Source organism: Dermacentor variabilis, chromosome 1, assembly GCF_050947875.1.
Source record: "Dermacentor variabilis isolate Ectoservices chromosome 1, ASM5094787v1, whole genome shotgun sequence".
In the NCBI taxonomy this organism is placed as follows: Eukaryota; Metazoa; Arthropoda; class Arachnida; order Ixodida; family Ixodidae; genus Dermacentor; species Dermacentor variabilis.
The window spans coordinates 285,190,178-285,217,102 of NC_134568.1; positions in this window are offsets into that span (position 1 = coordinate 285,190,178).

A 26,925-nucleotide genomic window follows, 5' to 3' on the forward strand; every position below is an offset into this window, starting at 1 on the left:
TAGGCGCCCGCATTTTGATGAGGGCGAAATGCGAAAGCACCCGTGTACTTAGATTTGGGTGCACGTTAAGAACCCCAGGTGTCCAAATTATTCCGGAGTCCCCTACTATGGCGTGCTTCATAATCAGATCATGGTTTTGGCACGTAAAACACAACAATTAGTTTTTTAGTAATGGTGAACGTTTGTCTTTTGACTGTTAATTACCCGTCGTGGTAGCTCAGTGGCTATGGTGGTGGGCTGCTGAGAACGAGGTCGCGGGATCGAATCCCGGCCACGGCGGTCGCATTTCGATGGGGGCGAAATGCTAAAACACCCGTGTAGTTAGATTTAGGTGCACGTTAAAGAACCCCAGGTGGTCGAAATTTCCGGAGTCCTCCACTACGGCGTGCCTCATAATCAGAAAGTGGTTTTGGCACGTAAAAACCCCGTAATTTAATTTGACTGTTAAATAAATTTCTGTCGGGTGCGCGTTTTATCGCGTTTTGCTGGACCCAATAAAATTTTTTTCACTCACTCACTCTGTCAGGTGATTTACCGTGTAGCCGAAGTTTCGTCTACCGTTTGAGTTTTCTTTGCATAATCGCGTTTGCAAGACCAATACAATCGCGGAAGTTTCAAATAACGGAACTATATTGTAGACATTTGTATTTCAGTGGCAGCACCTCACACACAGGGCGGTTGACCAACCGTGCTGCTTCAGTTTTCTCGCATTTGCTATCATTTGGGCCAGCGTATGTGCTGACATGTGTGCGAGATGCGCTGGACAAGATTACGAGACTGTTGCATCTCCATATTGTCATTGTATATTTACTGGAGTTATATAGTCGACAATCGCCTAATTTTGTTCTATTGTTGCGATAGAAATTGTAGAAACACTCCTGTCGAAATTCCGCTGATGCGAAAGTGCGCTGCGGTTGGTTGTGGCTTCGTGGGCGCTGTTCCCGCGCAGCTTATTGTCGAAGTTCGCGTAAATTTGGCTCTGGAAAGGCATTGTGGCTGAAAGCAGCAAGAAGCGATCGCTTCTCGCTGCTGCCCCACTTCACGCCAGTGTTCATACAGCGTGTTTACCGTCAGGGAGATGTGTTCATGTATGGCTTTGCGCACGACACTGTTTGTTAATTTAACAAGGAAGCGAAGGTTTACTGTAATTTAAAGTGGCGATAACACGTACAGCTGTTTAAATATAGGCGTTTGGTAATTTGCTGTCCCAATCGCTGCTTCGCTTTTCGGACGAAACTATGCTATGCAGACTCAGTGACTAGAATTCCTTCTATCTTTGTACAAGGGTGAAATCATTACTTCTTTTCTGATAACTGTTCGCTCAACGAGTTTGTATTAAGCCACAAAGAAGCAAAGTTGCTGTCAGAACCAGCAGATTGCTGTTAAATGTGCAGGTTGTTAAGGTAGTAATTTTTGTAAACAGTTCTAACACGTTTTTATTGCATACTTTACAGTCATGCTGTGTTCCTGCCGTCAGCCTGGTGTCACTTTGGGTCGACATCATTCTTTGTTGAGGATCATCACAGAAACAAGCTCACGGAAATCTGCTTTCTTAGTAGCTCTGATCTCAACAGTGTATTTTCGTGCCTGCGACCACTGGAACCGATCCTTCAGGATGACTAGTAAATTGTGTAGCGTACCCGTGATCTTTTCTGTTCGGCATCTGAAACTATGGACGAAAGGCTTCACCCAGCGTGTGGCGACTTGCTTATGGACCGATGTGCCTGTGAACTCTGGGTTAATTTTTGTCTGTGACTGTTCAAGCAAGTCCACAGAAATGCCCCACTAAATTTCTTAGTACACGTGAACTGCAATGTAGTCGTCTTCGACCGCTGAGCCAGCCTGCAGTGAGCCTTAGTGAAATGTTTAGTCGCCAAGATACCTGTGATCTTTTCAGAAGTATTTGTAACTGCTGCCATTGAAGAACAGTCATGCTCTGCCTCAGGTAACTTCCATCGAGGCTGTCTGATACCCGTGAATTTTTAGGATGAAATTGTGTTTATGCGTGGCCACTGAAGCAAGCCCACACAAATCCTCTATTAGCTTTTCATATGGGTGAACTCATATAATGGATTTTTCTGTCTATGACTGCTGAAGCGAGCAGGCTGCAAGCACTGAAGCAAGCCCACACAAATCCTCTATTAGCTTTTCATATGGGTGAACTCGTATAATGGATTTTTCTGTCTATGATTGCTGAAGCGAGCAGGCTGCAAGCTCTTAGTTAATTGTGTAGTTGCCAAGGTACCTGTGACGGTTCAGCAATATTTGGTTGACCACGGAAAGGTCGCATTCAGCTTCTGTTTACTTGCTTAGAGGCCTTCAAGCCTATGAACACTTATGGTGAATTTGTGTTTGTAACCACTCAAGTGCAGCAAGTGTCTTGTGACTCTAGTACCTGTGAAATCAGTTTGGTATTGTGTTGAAGCAAGTGTCTTGTAACTGCTTTTGTATCTGTGAACTCTCTTGTAATGTTCGTGTTTGCAACTGCTTAAGTGATCCTTTAGTAATTTTTTAATGCCCAGTGTGTCTATAATATATTTAGTACCTTTACTGTGTGCAACCACTGAAGGAGGCCTGCAGAAAGTGAAGTAACTTCCGTCTTGGAAGACACCTCTGATCTTTCCAGCAAATATTGCATTTATGTGCCCGCGACCGTTGAAGTGTGCCAGCCCAATGTAGCCCTCTTACTAACTTCCTTTGTACCCCCCACACTTGCATAGGGCTTTTAAAGTTCTTTTACTGGCCGAGGCGCATCTGCGAATTAGCTCAACTGAAATGGTCTTGTCACTACACACGAAAGTGTCGATGTTTGCTCTGGTGACCTTTGCCAGAACTTGTTATGGATGCACAGCGCATTTGCTCTACACTCTAAGAACAGTTGCACCCTTTGTCTTGTAAATTTGCCACAGAACAATAATCGTCATCTGTCTTGCTTGCGTTTCCTTTCTTGAAATCCCTGCGCTCGTTACTTTCCTGTCGAGAATGCTCTGTCATGCTGATAATGCGCATGGCGTTCGTGACATGGAAGTACGGGGCTTGCAGCGTTAAAGAAAGGAAATGCGGGCAAAACAGATGATTATTGTTCCGTGGCAAGTATACACCCCAAAGGGTGCAACTGTTTTTAGAGAGTAAGTGGATCATCATACAGCAGCTGTTTGTATATATATGGCCACTGAACTAGTCTCGAGTAATTTTGTTAATGCCTAATGTAGTTGTGACATCTTAATTTAGCATAACTCGTGTTCGTGTATGTAACTACTGAATATGGCCTAGGAAAAGGCTCTGGAAACTTAAAGTGGCTAACATATCTAAACTTTTCCCCAAATTTTGCATTGATGTGCCTGCGACCACGGAAGTGAGCCCACTGTGAGTTTCATGATAAGTTCCGTAGTGGCCCCACTGCGAATTCTTAAATTTTCTTGCTACCCAAAGTGCATTTGTAAAGAGTCTGATTAATATCCACTTTTACTAACCATGGTGCAGTATAAATAACTCCTAACAGCTGCGCTTGTATGATGAAATTATTGAGTTTTATTTGTTTGCATTGATTGGTTTCACTGAAAACTGCTGAGTGCATTTTAGGGTTCGAGTGATCTTCCTGAAACTGTTTTATTGAAATAAATGCTGTATTTTTAATGAGATTGTCAAATGATTCAGCAGCCTGCAGAACTTAGTTCTGTAGCTTCGTCCCTGTTAGCACAAAAAAGTATAGGTTGCATGTCTATATGTTTTGAATTAATGCATTTTTGTCAAGTTGTATGTAATGTATTTGCTTAGCGTAGCAGGGAATCATGTGCACAATGCTTCTGCAGCCTTCATTTAACGTGCTTTGAGATGCGGTGGGCTGCATTCCTGGCTTGTCTCCTGGTTCTTCAGCTTTTGCAGGACAAAAATATTTGGTCGCCTTATTGGACCGCTGTGATGGATCTTCAAGAGCCATGCAGTTTCTTTTCATCATTGCCCACAAGTCATCACAAAACCAGGCCTAGTTTTGTTAATGCTATATGTAAATTGCAGCAGGCTTGCTGCACTGTAGGGTCCATTCGGAGGAACGTCCCAATTATGGTAATTTATAATCAATATGGACGCCCTGTGGATATCCTAAATCCCCAACCAAATGTCCCACAAACATCCATTGGACGATTGGTAAAATATCCCAGAAGCATCCTACATCCTGATAAAAATGTCCTTAGGATGTACTCTGGGTTATGCAATAGGAGTGATCCGTATTCAAACACCTCTTGGACGTCCAAATATCCCATTATGACGTTCGGGGGACGTTTCTATGAACGTCAATCCCAGGGACGTCCGAATGTCCCGTTTTCGATCTCTGCTGGGCATCTGTAGGACGCTGGTGCTCCAATGGGTTATTTTCAAAGGTCCTGCGGACGTCCGAATATTTGATTTTGATGTACGAGGGACGTTCGTTGGATGTGCAATTCTCTTGCGTCGGACGATCCTATGGACATCCGTAGTACATCATCGGGACTTCTAGGGATGTCCGACGGACATCAAGATATCCTTTGTAGGACGTCCTTTGGACATTCACTGGAGATGTGTGGTCCAATGGGTCGCCCCCAATATGGATTTCAGCCTCCTTTGTGGGTCGATCCAGACGGTAGAGCAGTCTAAAAATGTGCACCGATCATCCTGAAGATGGATCTGGTACCGGTGATATCGGCACCAATGGTACCAGCGGTGCGCCGATTCCAACGATATATCTGGTGCCAGCGGTACGTTTCTGGTGGTGTCGGAACTGGTACACTTATCCCGAATATAGCTCTGCTACCGGTAACACTTAACACCCGAACTCCCTCAGGCATTGTTTGGGATATCAGTGGCCTTAGTGAAGTTAGAAGAACTGGCGAGGCGTATGCAGTGCTGACAAATGGCCACGTCCTCTGCTATAGAGGACTTCCAGATAAGCAGTACGGAGTAGGATTCCTAATCCATAAGAACACAGCGGGCAACACTGGCGAATTCTACAGCATTAATGAGAGGGTAGCAGTAGTCGTAATAAAACTTCATAAGAGGTATAGATTAGAGGTAGTACTAACCTATGCTCCAACATCCAGTCACGATGATGAGGAAGTAGGCCAGTTTTATGAAGATGTTGAATTAGCTATGAAAAAAGTGCAAACTCAGTATACTGTAGTGATGGGCGGCTTTAATGCAAAAGTGCGGAAAAAGCAGGTTGGTGAACAAGCAATTGGGAACTATGACGTCGATTCTAGGAACGCCAAAGGAGAAATGCTGCTAGAATTCGTGGAAAGAAATAAGCTGCAAATAATAAACACCTTCTTCAGGAAGCGTAGCAACAGAAAGTGGACATGGGAAAGCCCTAATGGTGAAACAAGAAATGAAAAAAGATTTCATACTTTCTGCCGATCCCAGCGTAATGAAGGATGTTGAAGTGTTAGGTAAAGTGTAGTGATCATACGTTGGTGAGGTCTAGGATTCACCACAATTTGAAGAGAGAAAGAGTAAAATTGGTCGGCAAGAAACAGGCCAACCTAGACGCAGTAAGAGTAAAAGCAGATCTATTCAGGCTGGTACTCACAAACAAATATGCAGCCTTAGAACAGAGAGATGAAGATGACGTAGAGGTAATGAATGAAATCGTAACTAGGCTGGCTTCAGATGCAGCAATTAAAGTGGGAGCTAAGATAGCAAGGAAACCAGTAGGTAAGCTCACCTAAGTAACAAAGGACCTACTAAAGAAACGACAATGAATGACAGTGTCCAACTCAAGAAATTAGATAGAATTCGCAGAACTGTCAAAACAGATCAATAAGGAGGAAATATGGTATATTCGAAATTATAATGCGAAAAAGACTGACGGAGCCGTAAAAAATGGACGCTGCATGAAATTAGCGAGGAGGAAACTTTGCATAGGACAAAGGAAGATGTATGCACTGCAAGATAAGCAGGGTAATATCATGAGCAATCTCGAAGGCATAGCAAAAGCAGCGGAAGAATTCTGTACTGACCTGTACAGTACCCAGAGCATCCACGATACCTCTATTCGAAGTAGTAATGAACAGGTTACAGAGGCTCATTCTGTAACTAGCGATGAAGTTAGAAGGGGCTTGCTAGACATGAAACAGGGAAAATCGGCAGGAGAAGATGGAATAACAGTCGATTCAATCAAACATGGAGGAGACATGGTGCTTGAAAAACTGGCGGCTCTTTATACGAAATGTCTATGGACTTCAAGGGTCTCAGAGAACTGGGAGAATGCCAACATTATACTAATTCACAAAAGGGAAGATGTTATAGAACTGAAAAATTATAGGCCCATTAGCTTACTTCCAGTATTATATAAAATATTCACCAAGATAATCTCCAATAGAATAAGAGCAACACTGGACTTCAGTCAACAAAGGCAACAAGCTGGCTTCGGGGGGGATGCGCTGCAATGGATCACGTCCATGTCGTCAATCAGGTAATCGAGAAATCCGCAGAGTACAATCATTATGCAAAAAGGCGAGGCGTGCAGACAGGACACAAGAGAAGAGAAGTGGACAACACGAACGCTGACTATCAACTGAAGGGAGCACTGAGGCGAAAAGAAGAAAGAAGACACAAAACTCATCTGCGCAAGCTCTGGAATGGTATGACAACGTGTCAGTAGGGTACATGTGCCGGTCTACGTGAGAGATAGCTGTTAAGGCACTTAATCTCTTCCTTATGTAAAGTAATCGAAGGCTGACTCACGCACGCACTTCCACCATTATAGATATGCCATGCCTCTACCATAAGACGCGTATCTTCATTCTTGTGCCTGTACAATATCGCGCATTCATCTAACTCTGGCGTGCAGTTACAATCTTGGCAATGTAGAGAAAGATTAGAAGGCGATCCACCGGTTAATGACCTTTTATGTTCCATTAGCTTCTAATTGATACACCGCCCCATTTGCCCTACGTAGAACTGGCCACAGCAAAAGGGAATTTTATAAACCACACCCATACGACAGTCAGTAAAACTGTTGTTCTTATTGTGCTTCACTGGACAAATATCTGTTCGTTTTTTGCCTTTTACCCGCTCCTTTTTATTCTTTACGGCAGCGCATATCTTACCTAGCTTATTGGGAGCAGTGAAAGCAACATTAACATCATATTTCATTAACATCATCATCACGTAGGGCAAATGGGGCGGCGTATCAATCAGAGGCTAATGGAACATAAAAGGTCATTAACCGGTGGATCGCCTTCTAATCTTTCTCTACATTGCCAAGATTGTAACTGCACGCCAGAGTTAGATGAATGCGTGATATTCTACAGGCACAAGAATGAAGATACGCATCTCATGGTAGAGGCATGACATATCTATCATGGTGGAAGTGCGTGTGTGAGTCAGCCTTCGATTACTTTACATAAGGGAGAGATTAAGTGCTGTAACAGCTATCTCTCACATAGACCGGCACATGTACCCTACTGACACATGGTCATACCATTCCAGAGCTTACGCAGATGAGTTTTGTGTCTTCTTTCTTCTTTTCGCCTCAGTGCTCCCTTCAGTTGACAGTCGGCGTTCGTGTTGTCCACTTCTCTTCTCTTGTGTCCTGTCTGCACGCCTCACCTTTTTTTCATAATGAATCCTTACCAACTAGCTCAGCTTTCTGTCGTTCTAAACGAGTACAATCAGCCTCTCTATATGGCTTTCATAGATTATGAAAATGCATTTGATTCAGTAGAGATACCAGCAGTCGTAGAGGCATTACGTAATCAAGGAGTACATGACGCTTATGTAAATATCTTGGAAAAAATCTACAAAGATTCCACAGTTACCCTAATTCTCCACAAGAAAAGTAGGAATATTCCTATAAAGAAATGGGTCAGACGAGGAGACACAATCTCTCCAATGCTATTCACTGCGTGCTTGAAAGAAGTATTCAAATTATTAATTTGGTACGGCTTAGGGGTATATCAGCGGTGAATATCTCGACAACATTCGGTTTGCAGATGGCATTGTCCCGTTCAGCAAGACTGGGGACGAGTTAGAACAAATGATTGAGTACCTTAACAGAGAGAGTGCAAGAGTGGGGTTGAAGATTAATATGCAAAAAACAAAGATAGTTATGAATAGTCTGGCAAGGGAACAAGAGTTCAGGATCGCCAATCAGGCTCTAGAGTATATGCGAAAGAATACATTTACCTCGGACAATTACTCACACGGGACCCTGATCATAAGAAAATTTACAGAAGAATAAAATTGAGTTGGAGCGCATACGGCAGACATGTACTCGGAACCTTAGTGGAAGCTTACCATTATCACTAAAAAGAAAGGTGTACAATCAGTGCATTATACCGGTGCTAACATATGGGGCAGAAACTAGGAGACTGACAAAGAAGCTCGAAAACAAGTTAAGGACTGCACAAAGAGCGATTGAACAAAGGATGATCGGCGTAACGTTAAGAGACGTGAAGAGAGCGGTGTGGATCAGAGAGAAAACGGGCATAGCCAATATTCTAATCGACATTAAGAGAAAGAAATGGAACTGGGCAGGTCACGTAATGCGTAGGTTAGGTAACCGGTGGACTTTAGGGTTACAGAATGGCTGCCAAGGGAAGGGAAGCGCAGTCAAGTACGGCCATAGAGTTTCTCACTACATTACCTAGAGGGAAATCTGGCGCTCCTGCACTGTGGTATGCATGGGAATGCCGGTATATTGTGACTTCGGATTGGCATTGTTCTCGGAGAGACAGGACACCTGGAAGACGCGCTTGGCAAGTAGCGTTCCGTCTGTCACAATGATTCATTTTCTGCTAAAATAGCACGTGAAAAGCTGTTTTAGCTTTATTATTACGCGAAAACATGTTTTGTTTAACTATGAGAACTTGTTAATGCGCGTACGACTATATGTTACGTAAAAAGTATCAGCAGGCTGCTAAAGTTGGAGGACAGACGACAAGGTTCGCGCTCGCTTTGAAACAGTTGGTCGTCTGTTCTTGCTTTTCTTCACTTGGTCATGCACTGTGGGTAAGTAAAGATGTAATATGCGTGAATGAAAACATTTTATGAAGATTTTACTTTGGGAACGCGTTATTTGTGTAGCCATATCCACGTTTTAGACGAAGCCTCTTACAACACCAGCCTCGCAGACACATATACCGTCATTCCCATGAAGGCACGACGCCGCCTTAAGAAACTCCCATAGACGGTGGCGCCAGATTACCCTCTAGGTGGTTTTTTTTTATTGAAGTGAATATTAGGAGAGGTTGGCGCCTTTATGGTGGCACCGGCTACTCCTTGTCACTTGGCAAAGGAAACAAATTTGCGTAAAAAGCGAGAATAGCGACACGAAATATGGCACTCAGTAGAACACTGGATGAATAAAAAATATACAGTCCAACAGTACATCAGTTGCAAAGTTCTGTGCATTAGTTCAGTCCGCGTACGCATATATAAAGTCAGATATCTTGTACAGCCAAAACACACAACACATGTAATGCACTGCAAGCACAGAACAGAATTATACATATTGCGTAAAAGTTGCGATCACCACATAAACCAATTATGAACCACAGACAACGCTTGTGTTACTCATTTAGTGTATTCGGATCATCTGATACCTAATATTTTCCCAGAATGCTGGTGTCTTCGAAGAACTTTTTCAGAGCAAGAAGCGCTCTTTTTTGAAGGCCCGCAGTTGGCCATGGGCCAAGTATCTTTTTTAGAGTGAATGGTCTTCTATCTAACATCAACAAATTTGCTTGCAGTACCCTTCTTTGTGGGTCGTATTTCGTGCACTCGAGAAGAAGATGATTCACATCTTCGTCTGGATGGCCACAGGAACACTGCGGACTAGAGACACGTTTTATCCCCTCTAGGTGTTATAGTGAGAAACTATGAGTACGGCAGAAGGCTAGTTGGGGTGATGGATGGATGGATAACTTCCTTGAGGTCCGTCGGTGCGCGCGATTAGTGCGCAGCGGGCCGCTCCCACGTCGGGACAGAGAGGCCATGCCCCTCCGCCGCGTCATGGGCCCGATGGACAGCCCAGAGCTGTGATTCAAGGTCCGAACTGCATAGAGCTCGGTTCCACTCTTCCTTGGTGGTCCTGGCCCCCGGCGCCAGGAGGCAACCCCAGAGCATGTGAGCAAGGCTAGCTACATCCTGACAGTAGCGACACGCATTGTGAGGGTGCGCGTCCGGAAAGAATTTGTGCAGGAAGGCGGGGCATGGGTAGGTGCCCGTCTGAAGCCGCCTGTTTGTGACTTCTGGTGCTTTATTGAGTGCTTTATGCGGTAGCGGCATGGTTCTCTTGAGTAACTTATAATGCTGGGCGAGATCGTTGTAAGTGACGAGCGGGTCGCGCTCGCTCTCCCATCCTGCCGATAGGGAGTCCGGGCTCGCACAGTTAGTTAGGTCTCGTGCTGCCTCGTGTGCCGTCTCGTTGAGGTTAGGGAGCGGCCCCTCCAATGGTCCCATGTGTGCCGGGAACCAATTGATGTAGTGCGGAGTCAGGTGATGAGTACCAAGTATTCTGCCGACGGTCGGGGATACGCTGCCTCTTCCGAAGGACAGAATTGCCCTCTTGTAGTCGCAGTATATCAAGCTTTTGTTGTCTTCTAGGAGTGCAATTCTGATGGCCGCCTGCTCGGCCACCTCAGGACTATCAGTGCGGACCATGCACGCGTTGATGACCGTGCCATCTTTGTTGACCACCGCTGCTACATAGGCTCGTCTGCCAGGATATTTGGCTGTGTCCGTAAAGCAGCATGCTTTCCCGGAGGCGGCTGCCTGTCGGAGGAGTGCTTTGGCTCGAGCAAGTTTTCTGTCGATGTTGTGCTCTGGGTTCATATTCCTGGGCAGAGGGGCCGCCCTGATCTTTTTCCTCTGGTCGGGTGTTAGCCCGTGGCTGTTACACTCTATCTCCCGAGGCGCGATGCCGATTTCTCGTAGTATCCACCTGCCCGCAGGTGTGCCGGACAGCCTGGTGATCTGTGCCCGTTCCCGTGCCTCAGCAATCTCGCTCAGCGTGTTGTACATGCCTAATTCGTGCAGTGCCTCTGTGCTCGTGTGCATGGGTAGACCCATGGCTGTCTTGGCGACGTTACGCAGGAGCGTGTCAAGCTATTCTCTCTCCACTTTTGACCAATTGTGCATGGCCGCGATGCACACGAAGTGACTGATTACGAAGGCCTGTGCCAGTCTAAGCAGGTTGTCCTCCTTGAGCCCGTGATGCCGGTTGGCAACCGTCTCAGTAGGCGTGTGGCGTTCTCGGCCTTTGTGGTGAGCTTAGCGACTGCGATGGTGTTCGAGCCGTTTGCCTCTATTGTCATGCCCAACATCTTGATGTGACCGACCACCGGAATCGTGTTGCCTTAGGCGGTGTACAGGCGGACGCATGGGTCGGCGCCTGTGTCCCATCCCTTCGGTTTGGGACCTCGTCTCTTGGGTCTATATAGCAGCAGCTCAGACTTGCTCGGCGAGCCCCGCAGGCCTGTTGGTTTGAGGTACTCCTCAGTGGTTCGGATCGCATTTTGTAAAGTGTGCTCGATTTGTCCTTCGCTCCCATTTGCCACCCACATGGTCATGTCATCTGCATAGATGGTATATTGGAGGTTCTTGATTCGAGTCAGTTGCCTGGACAGTCCTATCATGGTCACGTTGAAGAGGGTAGGGGTTATCACCGAGCACTGCGGGGTACCCCTGTCACCCAGTACGACTGGCTCCGATTGCAAGGACCCGACTCGTAGCTAGGTCTGCCTTCCCCTCAGGAAGTCACGGATGTAGTCATGGAGACGTTGACCAAGTCCGAGTGTTGAGATTTGTTGTAGAATGAAGGAGTGCCGTATGTTATCAAAGGTACTGCTGTAGCGTGTGTGCCTTGCCTCCCAGTCCTCGACAGTTCCACTGCCATACTATGAAGTCGCTAGTGGGTTCTGCCATCATGAGGAGTTCTATGCATGCTGGCGTGACTGCCTGGCATTACTCGGTCCGTTGGTTCACTGGTCGCCATCCCGGAGAAGCTAGTCGCTCGGGGTCCTAGTGCAGGGGCGACCGCATTGTCTAGGAACGCCTCAATCTTTATGCAGCGTTGGTTATATCTTTCTTCCATAACCGCCATGTTGGTTTGTAGACTGTTCATGTTAGAAAGGCAAGGTGGAGGCTATGATTAGACAGGCGTATAAGGCGGCCCTTGGGTTGCCTAACAATACTTCTACCGAAAGGCTGCTGGGATTAGGGGTGCACAACACCTTGGAAGAACTGCGGGAAGCACACTTGGCGATGCAACTCAGTAGACTTTCCAAAACGAAAGTAGGGAGGGATATATTGGAAGGGATCGGCATTGGAGTTGATTCTCCCGCTGGGGACATGAAAATTCAGGTGAAGCGAGAAATGCACAAGGGCTTGTACATAAAACCTTTACCTAAAAATATGCATCCGATTCATCACGAGAACCGTAGGAAGGCAAGAGCCAGAGCTTTACATGCTAAGTACGGGAAGTACAACGGGGCAGTCTACGTAGATGTCGCCGAGTATAAGAACAAGGACGCATTTGCAGTTGAGGTGGTGGACGGGCGGGGACGCTTAGTCACCTCTGGATCAGTCAAAACCCGCTCCTCAGAAACTGCAGAGGAGGCGGCGATAGCGCTAGCTATAGGTAATACTGAAGCTGACCTGATTTTCAGCGACTCTAAAACAGCCATCCGAAATTTGGCGAGGGGCAGAATCTCTGTCACAGCGGCAGGATTACTAGATCGGGCCACGGGGCGAGGGACTACGGAGGTGGAAATTGTCTGGGTACCGGCCCACTCTGGGAACCCTGGGAACGAGGCGGCTCACATGAATGCTTGAGGTTTCGTCAGCCGAGCAGGTGAGCCGGACGTTCCAGGGAGGTCCACGCGAGATGGGCTGGTGTCCTTTCACGACATTACTAACCATTACAAACTTGAGCGGAGAATTTACCCTCCACCGGACAAGTAATTGGTGAAGGCGCAGGAAAGCGTCTGGCGAAGATTGCAGACGAGATCTTTCTATAACCCATACGTGTTAAACAAAATCTACCTGGACGTTCAGCCGGAATGCAAATGGTGCCAGGAACTGGCCACCTATGACCACATATTATGGAGCTGTAGCATAGCGCTGCCACCGGCGGATATTATGCGTGATTCTTCTCTTGAGCAGTGGGAGGCCGTGTTGGCCAGCTCAGACCCGGTCGTCCAGACCAGGGCCGTGGAGTGGGCCACCCAGGTCGCCGTCAGCCATGAGCTGATGGCCATCTAGCACGGAATCGTCCGCACATGCGTTCTGACGAAAATAAAGTTTTTCCATCCATCCATCCAGTGTGTAGGTTGGCTACATTTGTTTCCAGAGGAGCGATATTGGATTGCATGCCGGCTACCGACTCCGTTAGCTGCTTGACACTGTCACGGAACGCACTCAGCATCTCGCGGATCTCGGAGCGAGCGCGCCCGGCCGCCGTCAATTCTTGTTCGCCATTGAGAGCCCTGCGTTTGGCGGGCCTCTCGCTATTCATATCATCATCTGCGTCGTTACTAATCACGATCGTGGCTGGGATGTAGGCTCGACCGTCATCCTAGCCGCATTGCCGCTCCTAAGTTCCTCTACTTCTCACATGATGTTGTGAATCACGGTTCGCATATGTGCGTTTTCCATTGCTAGCTTAGCCAGGCTGTCATTGCTCACATGCCCCGTTGTAGCGCCCCCAGTTACTTTGTTTGGGCCGGTTGCCTTCAAGCGGTCGGCCATGTTGTGCCGGTTGTCGTCGGCCTGCCTCCTCGGTGGTGGTCCTCCAGGAATTGCACACGGCGCGTCCCGCTGCTTCTGGGTCCTGAAGTCGAGCGCTCCCTGGACTGGGAGCGCCCTCTCGGCAGGGATCTGCTGCGAGATCTGCCTCGGGATCTGGAGCGCCCCCTGGATCTGGAGCGTCCCCGGGATGGTGGCTGTCCCTCGGCTCCAGTGTGCCCGACCCGCTGGTTCTCCGCCGTGGCGCGGTCTCGATAGTCTATAGGTACCCGGGGTTGGCGTGTGATGCCTCGGTGCCACTCAAGGCCGCCGCCTTGTCCCATATTCCGCGTCGTACCACGTATGGTACCTGATATCTTTGCTTGCACTGGCGGTCCGCGGTTGCGTGCGCGCCTTCACACAGTTTGTATTTTGGCGTACAGCGATATCCTTCCTCCGGTTGAAGGGCTCCACATTGTCGACATGCCTTGACTTCCGGCGTTGGGCATACATCCGCGCGGTGCCCCAGCGTGTCACATTGATAACACGTGTTCACTTGCTTGCGATATACGATATAGCGTATATCTAACAAGGGTAGGGCCATAGTTGACAAAATTGGGCACCCTGAGCCCACCGAAGGCCACAATCACCGTGCCCGTGTCCTTGATGCGTTTAGCCTCGAGGCTAGCTAGCGGGTTCTTGCTGTTGATGATGCAGCGCTGCACCTCCGCCGGGCTATCTCCAATGGGGATGCCGCGGATAACGCCTTTGCACGTGTTGTGCGGTGCCGCTTCGTAGGCGCTGATCTCATATAGCTTGCCATATAGCTCGATGGCCTTCATTCGCACGCACAGGGTAGCGTTCTCCCTCTTGGGTGTGCTGACCACGATGATGTTCTGTTGCCAGTTGGGACATATGGTGTCCTCTTCTGCTTCACTCTCTGCGATCCCAGCCGCACGTACTAGGGCACTGGCGATCACCAGGGTTCCCATCCTGGAGATGTTGTGTAGTTGGGGTGATGAAATTGAGAAATTCGCAGGCGCTAGTAGGAATCGGTTGGCGCAGGACTGAGGTAATTGGAGATCGCAGGGGGAGGCCTTCGTCTCTCAGTGGACATAAAATAGGCTGATGATGATGACGACCGGTAGTACGTGCCGGTAGTAGTACCACCATGTGGTGCGGGTGGTACCAGTAGTATTGGTACCGGTGCGCCAATCCCGAAGATAGATATTTTACCAGTGCTTCCGATGGTATCGGTAACCTGAGGTACCACGTGTGGTCGGCGGTACTGTTGGTATCACTGCGGTACCGATGATATCAGTATTGGTGGTACTGGTGATACCTGTACCAGTGGCAACACTATGCGGTACCATTGGTACTAGTGGTACCGATGGTACCACCATGCAGTACCATCGCACGGTGGTGGTACCGGCGGTACGGGGAGCGTTCTCACATTCTTCCTTCGTGTCGGCTAGTGTTTTCAGACGCTGGATGGATGGATGTTATGAGCGTCCCCTTTGGAACGGGGCGGTGGGTTGCACCACCAAGCTCTTGCTATTATACTGCCTAATATCCTACCTAACTTAAACAATAAAAAAATAAAAAAAAAACACACTATGAACTCTCATACCCAAATTTTCTGTTCCCCTATTGCTAACTGTGCTTTTGTACGTCTCCGTTTTTTTTTTGTCGTTTCCCTCCTTTTCGTCTACCAATCCTCCAATCGCCTCTTACTAATGACTATTGCGGACATGTTTACTTTTCCACTGCTCCCGCTGAACCCAAGGGCTTCAAGGAGGCCAGTGGTGCCTAAATCGACCGCTGGGTAGACGTCTTCACATTCTAATAAAACATGCTCCATAGTTTCCCTAGCTTTACCGCAGCAAGCACATGCTTCTTGTTCCTTCTTATATCTCGCTTTATAGGTGCGTGTTCTAAGGCATCCCGATCTCGCTTCGAAAAGTAATGAGCTTCCCTTTGAGTTATCATAAATCGTTTCCTTCCTGATTTCGTTTTTTACTCTTAAGTAGTTACTCATAGCAGATTTCCTTTCCATTGCCGCCACCCATGAGATTATTTCAGCCTCTCTGACTTTCCGCTTGACCGTCTTTGTTGTTGTGTTGCCCACCCTGCAAGCCACATATTTGCTGGTAAGCCTCCTAGCTCTTTTCCTACACTGCGAATCAATGTTTTTACTGTACAGATACCTGAGCACTCTCCCAGCCTATTTACTTTCTTCCATATTCCTCAGGCGTTCTTCACACTCAATTTTACTGCGAGCTTCCCTCACTTCAAAACTAGTCCAGCCCATATCACCCTGCACAGCTTCATTTGTAGTCTTCCCGTGAGCGCCCAATGCGAGGCGACCCACTGACCTTTGGTCCCCATCGAGTACTGATTGTACCCCTGATTTAAAGCAAACAACCGCATTTTCAAAAGTAAGTCCTGGAACCATTACACCTTTCCACGTACCTCGGAGGACCTCATACCTATTGTATCCCCATAGCGCTCTGTGCTTCCATTATGGCTGCATTTCTCTTCCCCTTCACTGTTATTGTTTTTTCCTGTGTTTCCATATATCTATTGCCCTCGTTTATCCATATACCAAAGTATTTATATTCTGTTACCCGAGGTATTTCCTGGCCCTGTATCTCCACTGTCTGTTCACTGTTTCCACTGAATACCGTAGCACCTGACTTTCTAACACTAAATTTAAAACCTAAATTGTTACCTTCCTGTCCACAGATATTAACCAGACGTTGCAAATCACTTTGCTTGTTAGCTAGCAACACAATGTCATCCGCATAAAATAAACCTGGGAGCTGCTGCTCTACTACTGTACCCACCCGCCTGTTTGTATAAGAGATTAAACCCGATATTACTTCCTTCCAGCGCCCTCTCCATCCTCACCATGTACATCATAAACAGCAGCGGGGATAAAGGGCACCCCTGCCTCAGTCCCTTGTTGATATGAACTATCTCCTCGCTTCTCATCCCTTCCCATTCAACGCAAACGGTATTTTCTAGGTAAATACTGTAACAGTATTTTCTAGGTAAAGCTGTAACAATCGTCACCTAAGCCTTCCCCTTTCAGAATATCCCACAAAATGTTGCGGTCTACGTTGTCATAGGCTCCTGTAATGTCTAAAAAGGCCACATATAACGGTCTGCTTTCTACTTTTGATAGTTCAATACACTGAGTAACAACAAATAGGTTATCATCTAAACGCCATTCTGAAGTTCTCCCAAAATTCCATTATTCTCTGCCCATGCTTGAAGCTTTAATTTGATTGCCTGCATTGCTACCCTGTATATTACCGATGTAATGGTCAACGGTCTATACGAGTGAATTCTATCTTTCTCCCCCTTACCTTTATAAATTAAATCCATTCTACTTTGTCGCCAACTGTCTGGTATTCGTCAATCTTTTAAACTTTTTTCCACTGCTTTCACCAGAGCTTACTTACTTTTTGATCCTAGTTCATTAACCAGCCTAACGGCAACCTCGTCTAGCCCCGTAGCTGTGCGCTTAGGAATTTTCTCTTCCGCTTTCTTCCAGTTGAAATTTGTCAGCACCAGCTCCTTTTTCACTTGAGTCTCGTTCATGCTTTTTTTTTCTTCAAATACGACTTCGTCAATAGCTTGGAAAGATTCGGCTGTTATTTTTCGGATGTAATTTATTGCCGCTTCTCCTTCCAGTCTGTTTTCATCTTCGTCTAGGATATGTTGTATTGTTGTTGACTTCCTGCCTAATAATTTCATGTTGTTCCAAAATATTCTAGGTGCGGCCTTCTCTTTCTCGAGTATTTCTGACAACCGACGTTCACTTTCACCTTTTAATTTTGCTTGCACCAGTATTTTAACCATAGACTTTTTCTCCCGGTATATTTCCCATTTACTGGTTACTTCATCCTGCGGCAACTGCGCCTTCTTTGCCTGCCTGTGCTCTCGAGATGCTTTCTGTCGTTCTGCGATCGCTTCTCGTACGTCCCTGTTCCACCAGCTTTTCGGTTTCTTTGTTCCTTTCCAACGAACATGTTGTTTCTCTTTCCGTATTTTTGTCGTTATTATACTTAGAAGCTCACCATATTCCCACTCTTTACTTGGCCATTTGCCAATTTCTTCCTCGACTCTAGCGACAATATTTGCTGTCTGTTCAGCCTTCGAATTTGGACTGGCCATTTTGCGCTCCTTGCTCTCGTTCCCAGCTACATATCACATTTTCAAAATGATGCGTTTATGGTCACTCCATATGCTGCTATACCCTTCCTCATCAATGACCATTTCTCTCAACTTATCATGAATTCCTTCTGTCATCAGACAGTAATCAATGGTCGATTGCCGGTTTCCCACTTCCCACGTGATCTGCCCTTCAAACTTAGGCCCTGTATTCACGATAACAAGGTTATGTTGCTCACAAAGGTCTAGCATTGACTTCCCGTTGTTGTCGGTATAGCCATGTAAATCCTGTATGTGGGCATTCATGTCACCTAATAGGGCAATTTCAGGACCATTCCCGAAACCCTTAATATCAGTGCTTATGCATTCCGCTAACTTTTTATTCTTCTCTGCGCAATTATTTCTGGTCCACAAATACGTAACGCCCAGCCAAGTTTTTTTCCCACTCATTGTACCCGATAACCAAAGATGCTCTTGACATTTTGAATTTACTCTTTTCCATTTGGCTCCCTGATGGATGAGCATTCCGACTCCCCGTCCCTTTCTTTCCGACTTAGTTCTGTTGCACCCTACCCAAACGCAATTCTCAATAAATGGCGGCTCTTCTGAGTCTCTAAGGTGCGTTTCTGTAACCGCATACACCCCTATTTGTTCTCTATTTAACTGCTCCTCAATCTCTGCCCACTTTTCCTTTCTTCTGCTGCCCTGCATGTTTATGTAGCCTATTGCATGGCGAGCCCTCTTTCTTGCTTTCCTCCTTTTCTCGCTATTGACGGCGATGCTCTTCTGAGGTTCCCCTAGGGGACCTTCTTCATTACTATCTACTCTGGCCTCCTGAGTGCCCGCGGGCCCCCTAAAAAAAGCAACAACGCGACCACCAATTCGCCAGCCCACTTCTTGTGCCAGCCTGTAATTGAAGTGGATCCCGTCTCGTTAAAACCACCACACCTTCTCACCTCCCTGTTTATTTCGACCACCTCGAAGCCTTGCTCTCGGCTCATTTTTCATATTGCCTCATTAGCAGCCATTGCGGCTCTTTGTACGTGACTGTCACATACAGGCACCTCCGGCACCGTGCACACCACGATCTGCACCTGAGGGCATAGCTCGCGCAATTCGTCCACCCCCTCCCTTCGCCAACCGCTGGGCTAGTCCTGTCCCTTTCCTGTTCAGGTCGTCGTTAAGCCCACCTGCTACTATGACAAGGTTGCGCACGTGGGCATTTTCCGCGAGCTTTTCTTTTGCTCGCTCCATGACAGAACCCAGTGTCCGCCCTAGAAATGTCCCTACCGCCACTCTTTTATCGCCTTCCACCCTCTCCACAATTGCTTTTGAACAACTAGCCATGTTTGAGTCGCCGGCGATAATCATCCTTTCACTCTCTTCTACTTCTCCCTGCTTCCCTTTGTCCTTTTCCGCGGGATTCGAACTCGACAAGGGGCATTGTCCCCTGGGCTCCTGCTTTTACCGCGCGGCGGCCTCGAGGTAGCTGCCGCTCTTTCCAGCTAACCCTTCATCACACTGCACGAATTCCACGTACCCTGGTGACACTCCCTCGCCTGTCGCGTCGGAGGTCTGCGTTCCATTGTCACGCACATTCTCGTTCACAATGGCGGCCCTGTTCAGCTTTTCCTCGGCTGCTTCAAGTCTCTTTTCAACTACCTTCCGTGCATCACGCTCCCTGTTTAGCTCATTTTTGAGCTCTTGCACCTGTTTGACAAGCTCTTCCTGGAAAGCCTCCATTTTATGCAGCCTAGCATCGACATCACATTGTGTGCCTGTTGGTTCGATGCCCTCTACATTCTCATCCGTATCCTCATCTGCCTTGAAGGACCCCCCGCGCACTGCCTGTTTTCCCGGCTTTCTCGCTATGTATTGCACGGCTTTTTGCAAATACTATAATACTATAATAATTCTACTACTGATGCAAATACTACAATACTATACCACTATATCAATGCAGAGCTCGTGCCTTTTAGCAAGAACCGATACGCACCGGATCCAAATCCTCAAAATGTCGCAAAGCAACTCTCAGCACTGTTTCAAAAGCAATCAATGCCGCGGAGACCGCAGTTTCTTGGCAGTTTCGTCAAAGCAGTTTCTTGGAGGATTATGTGTATTTTACTACAATTGTGGATTATCCTTAGTTCTATTATTGTAGTGAGTGCTTAGATAATTTTGTATAATTTTGGATAAATCATTCTGTGTGCTGCTGAATAATAATCTTTGATTGTGAGAAATGATAATAATGTTAGTAACAAAGGTTGGTAGGTGGTATGAATTAAGTTTTTGTTGAACCGATGAGCGCCCAACGTGGATTATTGGGCTACAGTTTGTGATGTGCTATAGCGGTTAACACTTCGGCAAACAAACTCGTGAAAGGCAGAAAGTGTCATGCCCATCACGACCTGCCTATTTTTACAACCACAGTGTATGCATGGAGATATGAACATTGTTGAAATTTGAAAGCGGATCATATAATATTTTATCCTCACTAGTATGTGCTTCAATTGTAGTAGCACAAAAGTCGCACATCTGACTGAGGTTGTGTAATTTTAGCTCATCTCACGGAAAACCTGCGAAGTGTTTCTTCTCGTTACTGAACACAGGTTGTTTATATTGTCGTACGGTTTCATAACACCATGCTTTAAATCATATTCTCAGCTTTGTTTGCAATATTGTTAGCAGCAGATTGACTCCCACATAACTGTATACTATTTGTGTTCGAATCGATTCACCTTGAGCTTTCTTGTATTCAAGTGTGATGTTTCCTTTTAGATGCAGTAAGTTTTGTAACTATACCGCGGGTTCAGTGAAGTCTATGTATTTTAGTAATTAGTGGAGCGCTGATGCGTATTTCATTCAGCGAACATCTACAGCGCTGGTCCTGTGTGTATGTGTTCCTTGTCGCCATCTTTTCGCGCTGTTTGAACTTGAAGTATCAACGCAGTTGTCGTCCCAAATTGAGAATAGTGAGAAAGCTGATTTTGGAACTGAATTTATTAAATTCTACAGGTAAGTAAGTTGACGTACATGATAAAATGTGTTAATCCAAGCTAGTGAAAGCTTATGACACTTCGCAGGAGTTCTTAAAGGGACACTAAAGGTTACTATTAAGTCAAGTTAAAGTGGTAGAACAATGTTCTAGAACGTCTAAGGCGTCAATATAATCGCGAACAGAGTTTTAGTAACCAAGAAATTGAGGTAAATGCATGACACGATTTGAGACCCCCCCCCCCCCCCCCAGCGACATTCCGGTACTAGCTCGATGCACCCTTCATCATAATTTATGTCACTAATACTCAACTACACGTATTAAAAAGATCATAAATTTCATTACATTATAAGACGGAAGAAAATGCTACTTGTCTACTTCTATTCGATTCTAAGAAAAAATAACATTTTAACGTTACCCTTCAGTAGTATGCGGGGTCGAAAAGTTTCGTTTCGCTCTACTCTGCGCGCTCGACTGCGCCGCGCGCGCTTTGGAGTTTCAGTTTTGTGATCGCGTAGTGCTGCGCTGGTTGGTGTCCATTTTCGTATCCCGAGGTCGCATCGCTGGAGTCCTCGTTGATTTCGCACTCCGGAGAGCCGGTGTCGTGGCCGCCGTCGTAGTAGTACGTAACGACGCCGGCAGCGCGAGCCCTCAGCAGCAGGTCGCGCTCATCAGTACTTAAATCACTGAAGTCGCGCCCAGCATCGCGAGCAGGGGCGCGATCGGAGATATTTTGTTCGATACGCGTTCTGTTCAGTTGCTGCAACGTCACAAAGTTGCAGTATGCAAAATTTGTGACAGCGGGGCGGAGAGAGCAGCCAATCAGGAAGCGGTGACCTCCCCGGAAGTTTATCTCCGTCGTTTGGCGTCTGCTTGCAAACAGTATACTACAAAGCCAAATGTTTCTCGTCTTCCAATTGAATGAAATCTTTATCTAAAAAAATGTATTTTTTCTTCTCAAGCCCAAACACGTTTTCAAATAGCAGTACGTGTGACTACTGCAATTTATAACTATTAGGTTCTTTGCGTCGTCCCTAGGTGGTGTCGCGCACAGCGAGAAGGAAAAAGAAAAAAAAACGACGGGAAGAGTGGCGCACTTTTCAAGAGGCAGCGACAACATCCCAGTGGCTCGCTGGCACCGATGGTCTTGTCGATTTCTCTGTACAACCAACGAATTATTTGTTTCGAGAAACAAAAACGACGCCGGAATTCACTTTCTGCCATCTCTTCAAACGCGTTTCGCACCGCCACCCGCTCTCCTCCTTCCTCTAGAAAAGCCAGCGCAACAACCTAAGTTTCCAACGGAAGCGCCATTTTCTAGAATTAAACTATGAATTGGATTCAAACGTGCCATTCCGCAGCCGAAAAGGCCGCCTGTTGGATCCAATCCAATCCACCAGACGCGCCATGCGAAGCCGTATGATCGCTCCAAACTTCTCAACTCCCGTCGCGTTCGGACGAAGTGCTCGGTGGGCGGATGATTGACAGGAGCGTGTCGTCATTTTGACGTCACCAAAAACGGGGCCGCGCCCCGCGGCTGGCGACGTCGGCGCGGAGTAGGCCAATCGCGCGCGCCGGTAACCGAACGAACGCGCCGAACAACCATCTCCGATCGCACCCCAGATGTGTCGTTGTCAGGGTCCATTGCGACGAGCGTCGAAGTTCGCGTCATAGAATGAAGAACCAGCTTATCGCCGCGCCGCTTTCCCACTCGCTCGTTATCATACTTCCGCTTTCGCACTGCTGTCGGCTTTGTCTTGGTTCTGTTTCTGGACGTGCGTTTGCGTTTTGCGCAGAAAAGCCGGAGCGCCGTCTGCGGACGCCGTTTTACTCACCGACGGCGCAACGTCACTATGAGACCATGACGTCACCACTCCTTGATCGGTGGGCGGGCAATTTGAACTGCGCTAGAGGTATCGCGGACGCTTCAGAACGCATTTTCTCTTAAAATAAGTCTCTTCTTGGCACGAAACAAGCGTTTCGAAGTTTCTGGGATGGTAATTCAACAATCCACGTTGACTTAATATTAACGTTTAGTGTCCCTTTAAGTTATAGCACCAAGTTCGAGCTGTACGGGTTCCGAAATATGATTGCGATATCAACTATATGGACACTCCAGGCGCATTTCTGCCATCGCCGTCGCCGTGACGTTGCGTATAAAGTCCAAGGGCGATAACATCGTTCCCACGCGCCGTATGCTGTATTTGTGAATAAAAGCGTGTGAGGGTGAGCCGACGATGGCGGCTCAATTTCGCGCGCTCAAGGGAGAAAAGCTTCTGTCGAACGCAAGGCACCGGGGGGAGAGGAGAGAACGGGGGGAGCATTCTACTCCGGCGGCTGCTGCGTATGGCGCGGGCCCTATTTTGAAAGCGATCTGCGATGGGGACAGAGCCTAGGCGTTGTTGCGTACTCCAGGGTAGCGTACCGTACTGCTGCCGAGAAGTAGCGGCGCCTGCCTAACGAAGCTCGACCGACATTACTTATTGCGGTGGCGGTGGTAGAACACCCGCCTCGCGTGCAAGAGGTCCGTGGTTCGAATCCCGGTGCCGCGCCATTTTCCACCGGATTTAAAAAAAAAGGAAAAAAATCCGCGTGTTGATAAAATTGCATAAACAGGCCTGGAGTGTGGCCTGATCCCGGTGACCAGAACCGGTAACGCACTCCCTCACCAGAGCAGGATTGGCCACCCTGGTGCAGTACTTGGCCACAACCTCCTATATGAACACGACTACAGTACCAGTGGCACCCACGACGATAATGAAAGAGAGAATGGTCTAGAGGAATTTGAAATCCCACAGGTAACACCGGAAGAAGTAAAGAAAGCCTTGGGAGCTATGCAAAGGGGAAAGGCAGCTGGGGAGGATCAGGTAACAGCAGATTTGTTGAAGGATGGTGGGCAGATAGTTCTAGAGAAACTGGCCACCCTGTATACGAAATGCCTCATGACTTCGAGCGTACCGGAATCTTGGGAAAACGCTAACATAATCCTAATCCATAATAAAGGGGACGCCAAAGACCTGAAAAATTATAGACCGATCAGTTTACTGTCCGTTGCCTACAAAGTATTTACTAAGGTAATTGCAAATAGAATCAGGAACACCTTAGACTTCCGTCAACCAAAGGACCAGGCAGGATTCCGTAAAGGCTACTCAACAATAGATCATATTCACACTATCAATCAGGTGATAGAAAAATGTGCGGAATATAACCAACCTTTATATATAGCTTTCATTGATTACGAGAAAGCGTTTGATTCAGTCGAAACCTCAGCAGTCATGGAGGCATTGCGGAATCAGGGTGTAGACGAGCCGTATGTAAAAATACTGAAAGACATCTATAGCGGCTCCACAGCCACCGTAGTCCTCCATAAAGAAAGCAACAAAATCCCAATAAAGAAAGGCGTCAGGCAGGGAGATACGATATCTCCGATGCTATTCACAGCGTGTTTACAGGAGGTATTCAGAGACCTGGATTGGGAAGAATTGGGGATAAGAGTTAATGGAGAATACCTTAGTAACTTGCGATTCGCTGATGATATTGCCTTGCTTAGTAACTCAGGGGACCAACTGCAATGCATGCTCACTGACCTAGAGAGGCAAAGCCGAAGGGTGGGTCTAAAAATTAATCTGCAGAAAACTAAAGTAATGTTTAACAGTCTCGGAAGCGAACAGCAGCTTTCAATAGGTAGTGAGGCATTGGAAGTGGTAAGGGAATACATCTACTTAGGACAGGTAGTGACTGCGGATCCGGATCATGAGACTGAAATAATCAGAAGAATAAGAATGGGATGGGGTGCGTTTGGCAGGCATTCTCAGATCATGAACAGCAGGTTGCCATTATCCCTCAAGAGAAAAGTGTATGATAGCTGTGTCTTAGCAGTACTCACCTACGGGGCAGAAACCTGGAGGCTTACGAAAAGGGTTCTACTCAAATTGAGGACGACGCAACTAGCTATGGAAAGAAGAATGATAGGTGTAACGTTAAGGGATAAGAAAAGAGCAGATTGGGTGAGGGAACAAACGCGAGTTAATGATATCTTAGTTGAAATCAAGAAAAAGAAATGGACATGGGCAGGACACGTAATGAGGAGGGAAGATAACCGATGGTCATTAAGAGTTACGGAATGGATTCCAAGGGAAGGAAGGCGTAGCAGAGGGCGGCAGAAAGTTAGGTGGGCGGATGAAATAAAGAAGTTTGCAGGGACAACATGGCCACAATCAGCACATGACCGGGGTAGTTGGAGAAGTATGGGAGAGGCCTTTGCCCTGCAGTGGGCATAACCAGGCTGATGATGATGATGATGATGATGATGATGATGATGATGATGATGATGAGCGTGGCGTTGTCGGCGGGCTGCAGGCATCCGGTAGATCATGGCGACCAAGCAGGGGCGAGACGATTTGCTAGTGCGAAACTTGCACTGTTTATTCAAAGGTAGTTGAAAGAAAATAAGAAAAGCATGAAGTATGAAGTCTCAAGTAAGAAGTATGTCAAAGTACATTTCGGAGCCCCTTAAATAGCTCTCTACAAGTGTGGGCGGGATCTTGCTTCCATCGATGACACGTGACAGGTACGGAGAGAGGGCCCCTCCTCTTGCAATACCAAGCACGGGGAGGAGAGGTCGATCCTCTCATCGACGAATCCGGGGAGAAGGTCGGGTGAATGACCCCTCCGGTGCACGTGGGCTCCGGTTCAGAGAAGGTCGGGTGAATGACCTCTCCGGTGCACGTGGGCTCCAGCTCAGGGGTTAGGGTGAATGACCTGTCGCCACGTGGTGTCAGACGCCAACCCTAACAGCGTCTAGGCATCGAGGGCCGATAGCTTCGTGTGCCCTGTGTTCTCGCCATTCAGTTTGCGTTGAAGCTCGAGGCAGCACGAAGGTCAATTCGCTCGCTGCTGCGACCTATTGACGGACGGAGGGACGGACGAATGGACAGACAAGTTTTTGGGTAAGACGATTACCGAATTGAAACGATTACCAATGATCGAGGGCTTCACAATCGAGGCATTCTTAGATACGGGACCGTTTCCGAGCCTCCTTCGAGTTCACCAGACCACATCGAATCGCGTCACAGCTAATTAAGGAGCGCAGAAGCACATCTACCCCGTTCCCGAGGCGCGGTACGTGCAAACGAGTTGGCGTCCCCCACCTTGTGCACCGCAGGTGGAGCTATTCACTGCTTGACTCTTCCCGAAAGTGTCGCGAGAGCCTGGCACTCTTCCAGGTAACGTGGGTCCCGAGGCAAGTCGGTTGTAATGCACCGTGAAGCCCTGGCAGCAATCCCCCCATCCGCCTTTGCGAAGGCAGTTGCAGACCGGGAAGGCAATACCGCAGACAAATAATCCCTCGGACAATTGGAGCCCAAGGAGTGACCCTCTGAGCCGAATATGACGTACACTCGCACGGGCGCCTACCATTGGCCGAAAATGACGCCACCTGAGCGGGCTCGCCGATTGGCCGAACGTGACGTGACTTCGAGACACCGAAGGGGTTAAAAGCCAGAGACCGGGAGCAGCAAGAGAGCATTCCTTCATTCATCTCTTTCGAGCTTCTTGCCACGGGCCGCAGCGTCCGAGTTGCTGCCGGCCCTTAATGACTTTATGAGTGTTAATTTCTTTGTACTCTCACTGTAAATAATGTAGATAAACCTCCAGTTTTTCATCTCAAAGTTCTCCTCAACCTCCGCCAACTCCCGCACCCAACGGCAAGGTCCAAAAATCTGGGAGACAGCAATTGGGATTGTCCTCCAGATCCAACAGCGTGCAAACAACAATCGGACAAAAGAAAATTATGGAGCAACTAAAAAAAATTCGGCAGCCATTCCACTCTGTGAAGGTGGATGACCAGTGAAGCTGTATAGATGGTATAGGTACAACACAGATATACATGAATATTTTGGTGCTGTTTATTATTTCACGCAAGTTACTATAGCTTTGTGGTCACTATGGACGGCCAAGTGTTCGGTGACGACGACGGACAGGTTCTTGGCGAAGGTTAAGTACAAACACGGGCGCCTTGTGGTCGTTGGCACCTTGAGATCGGTGTAGCA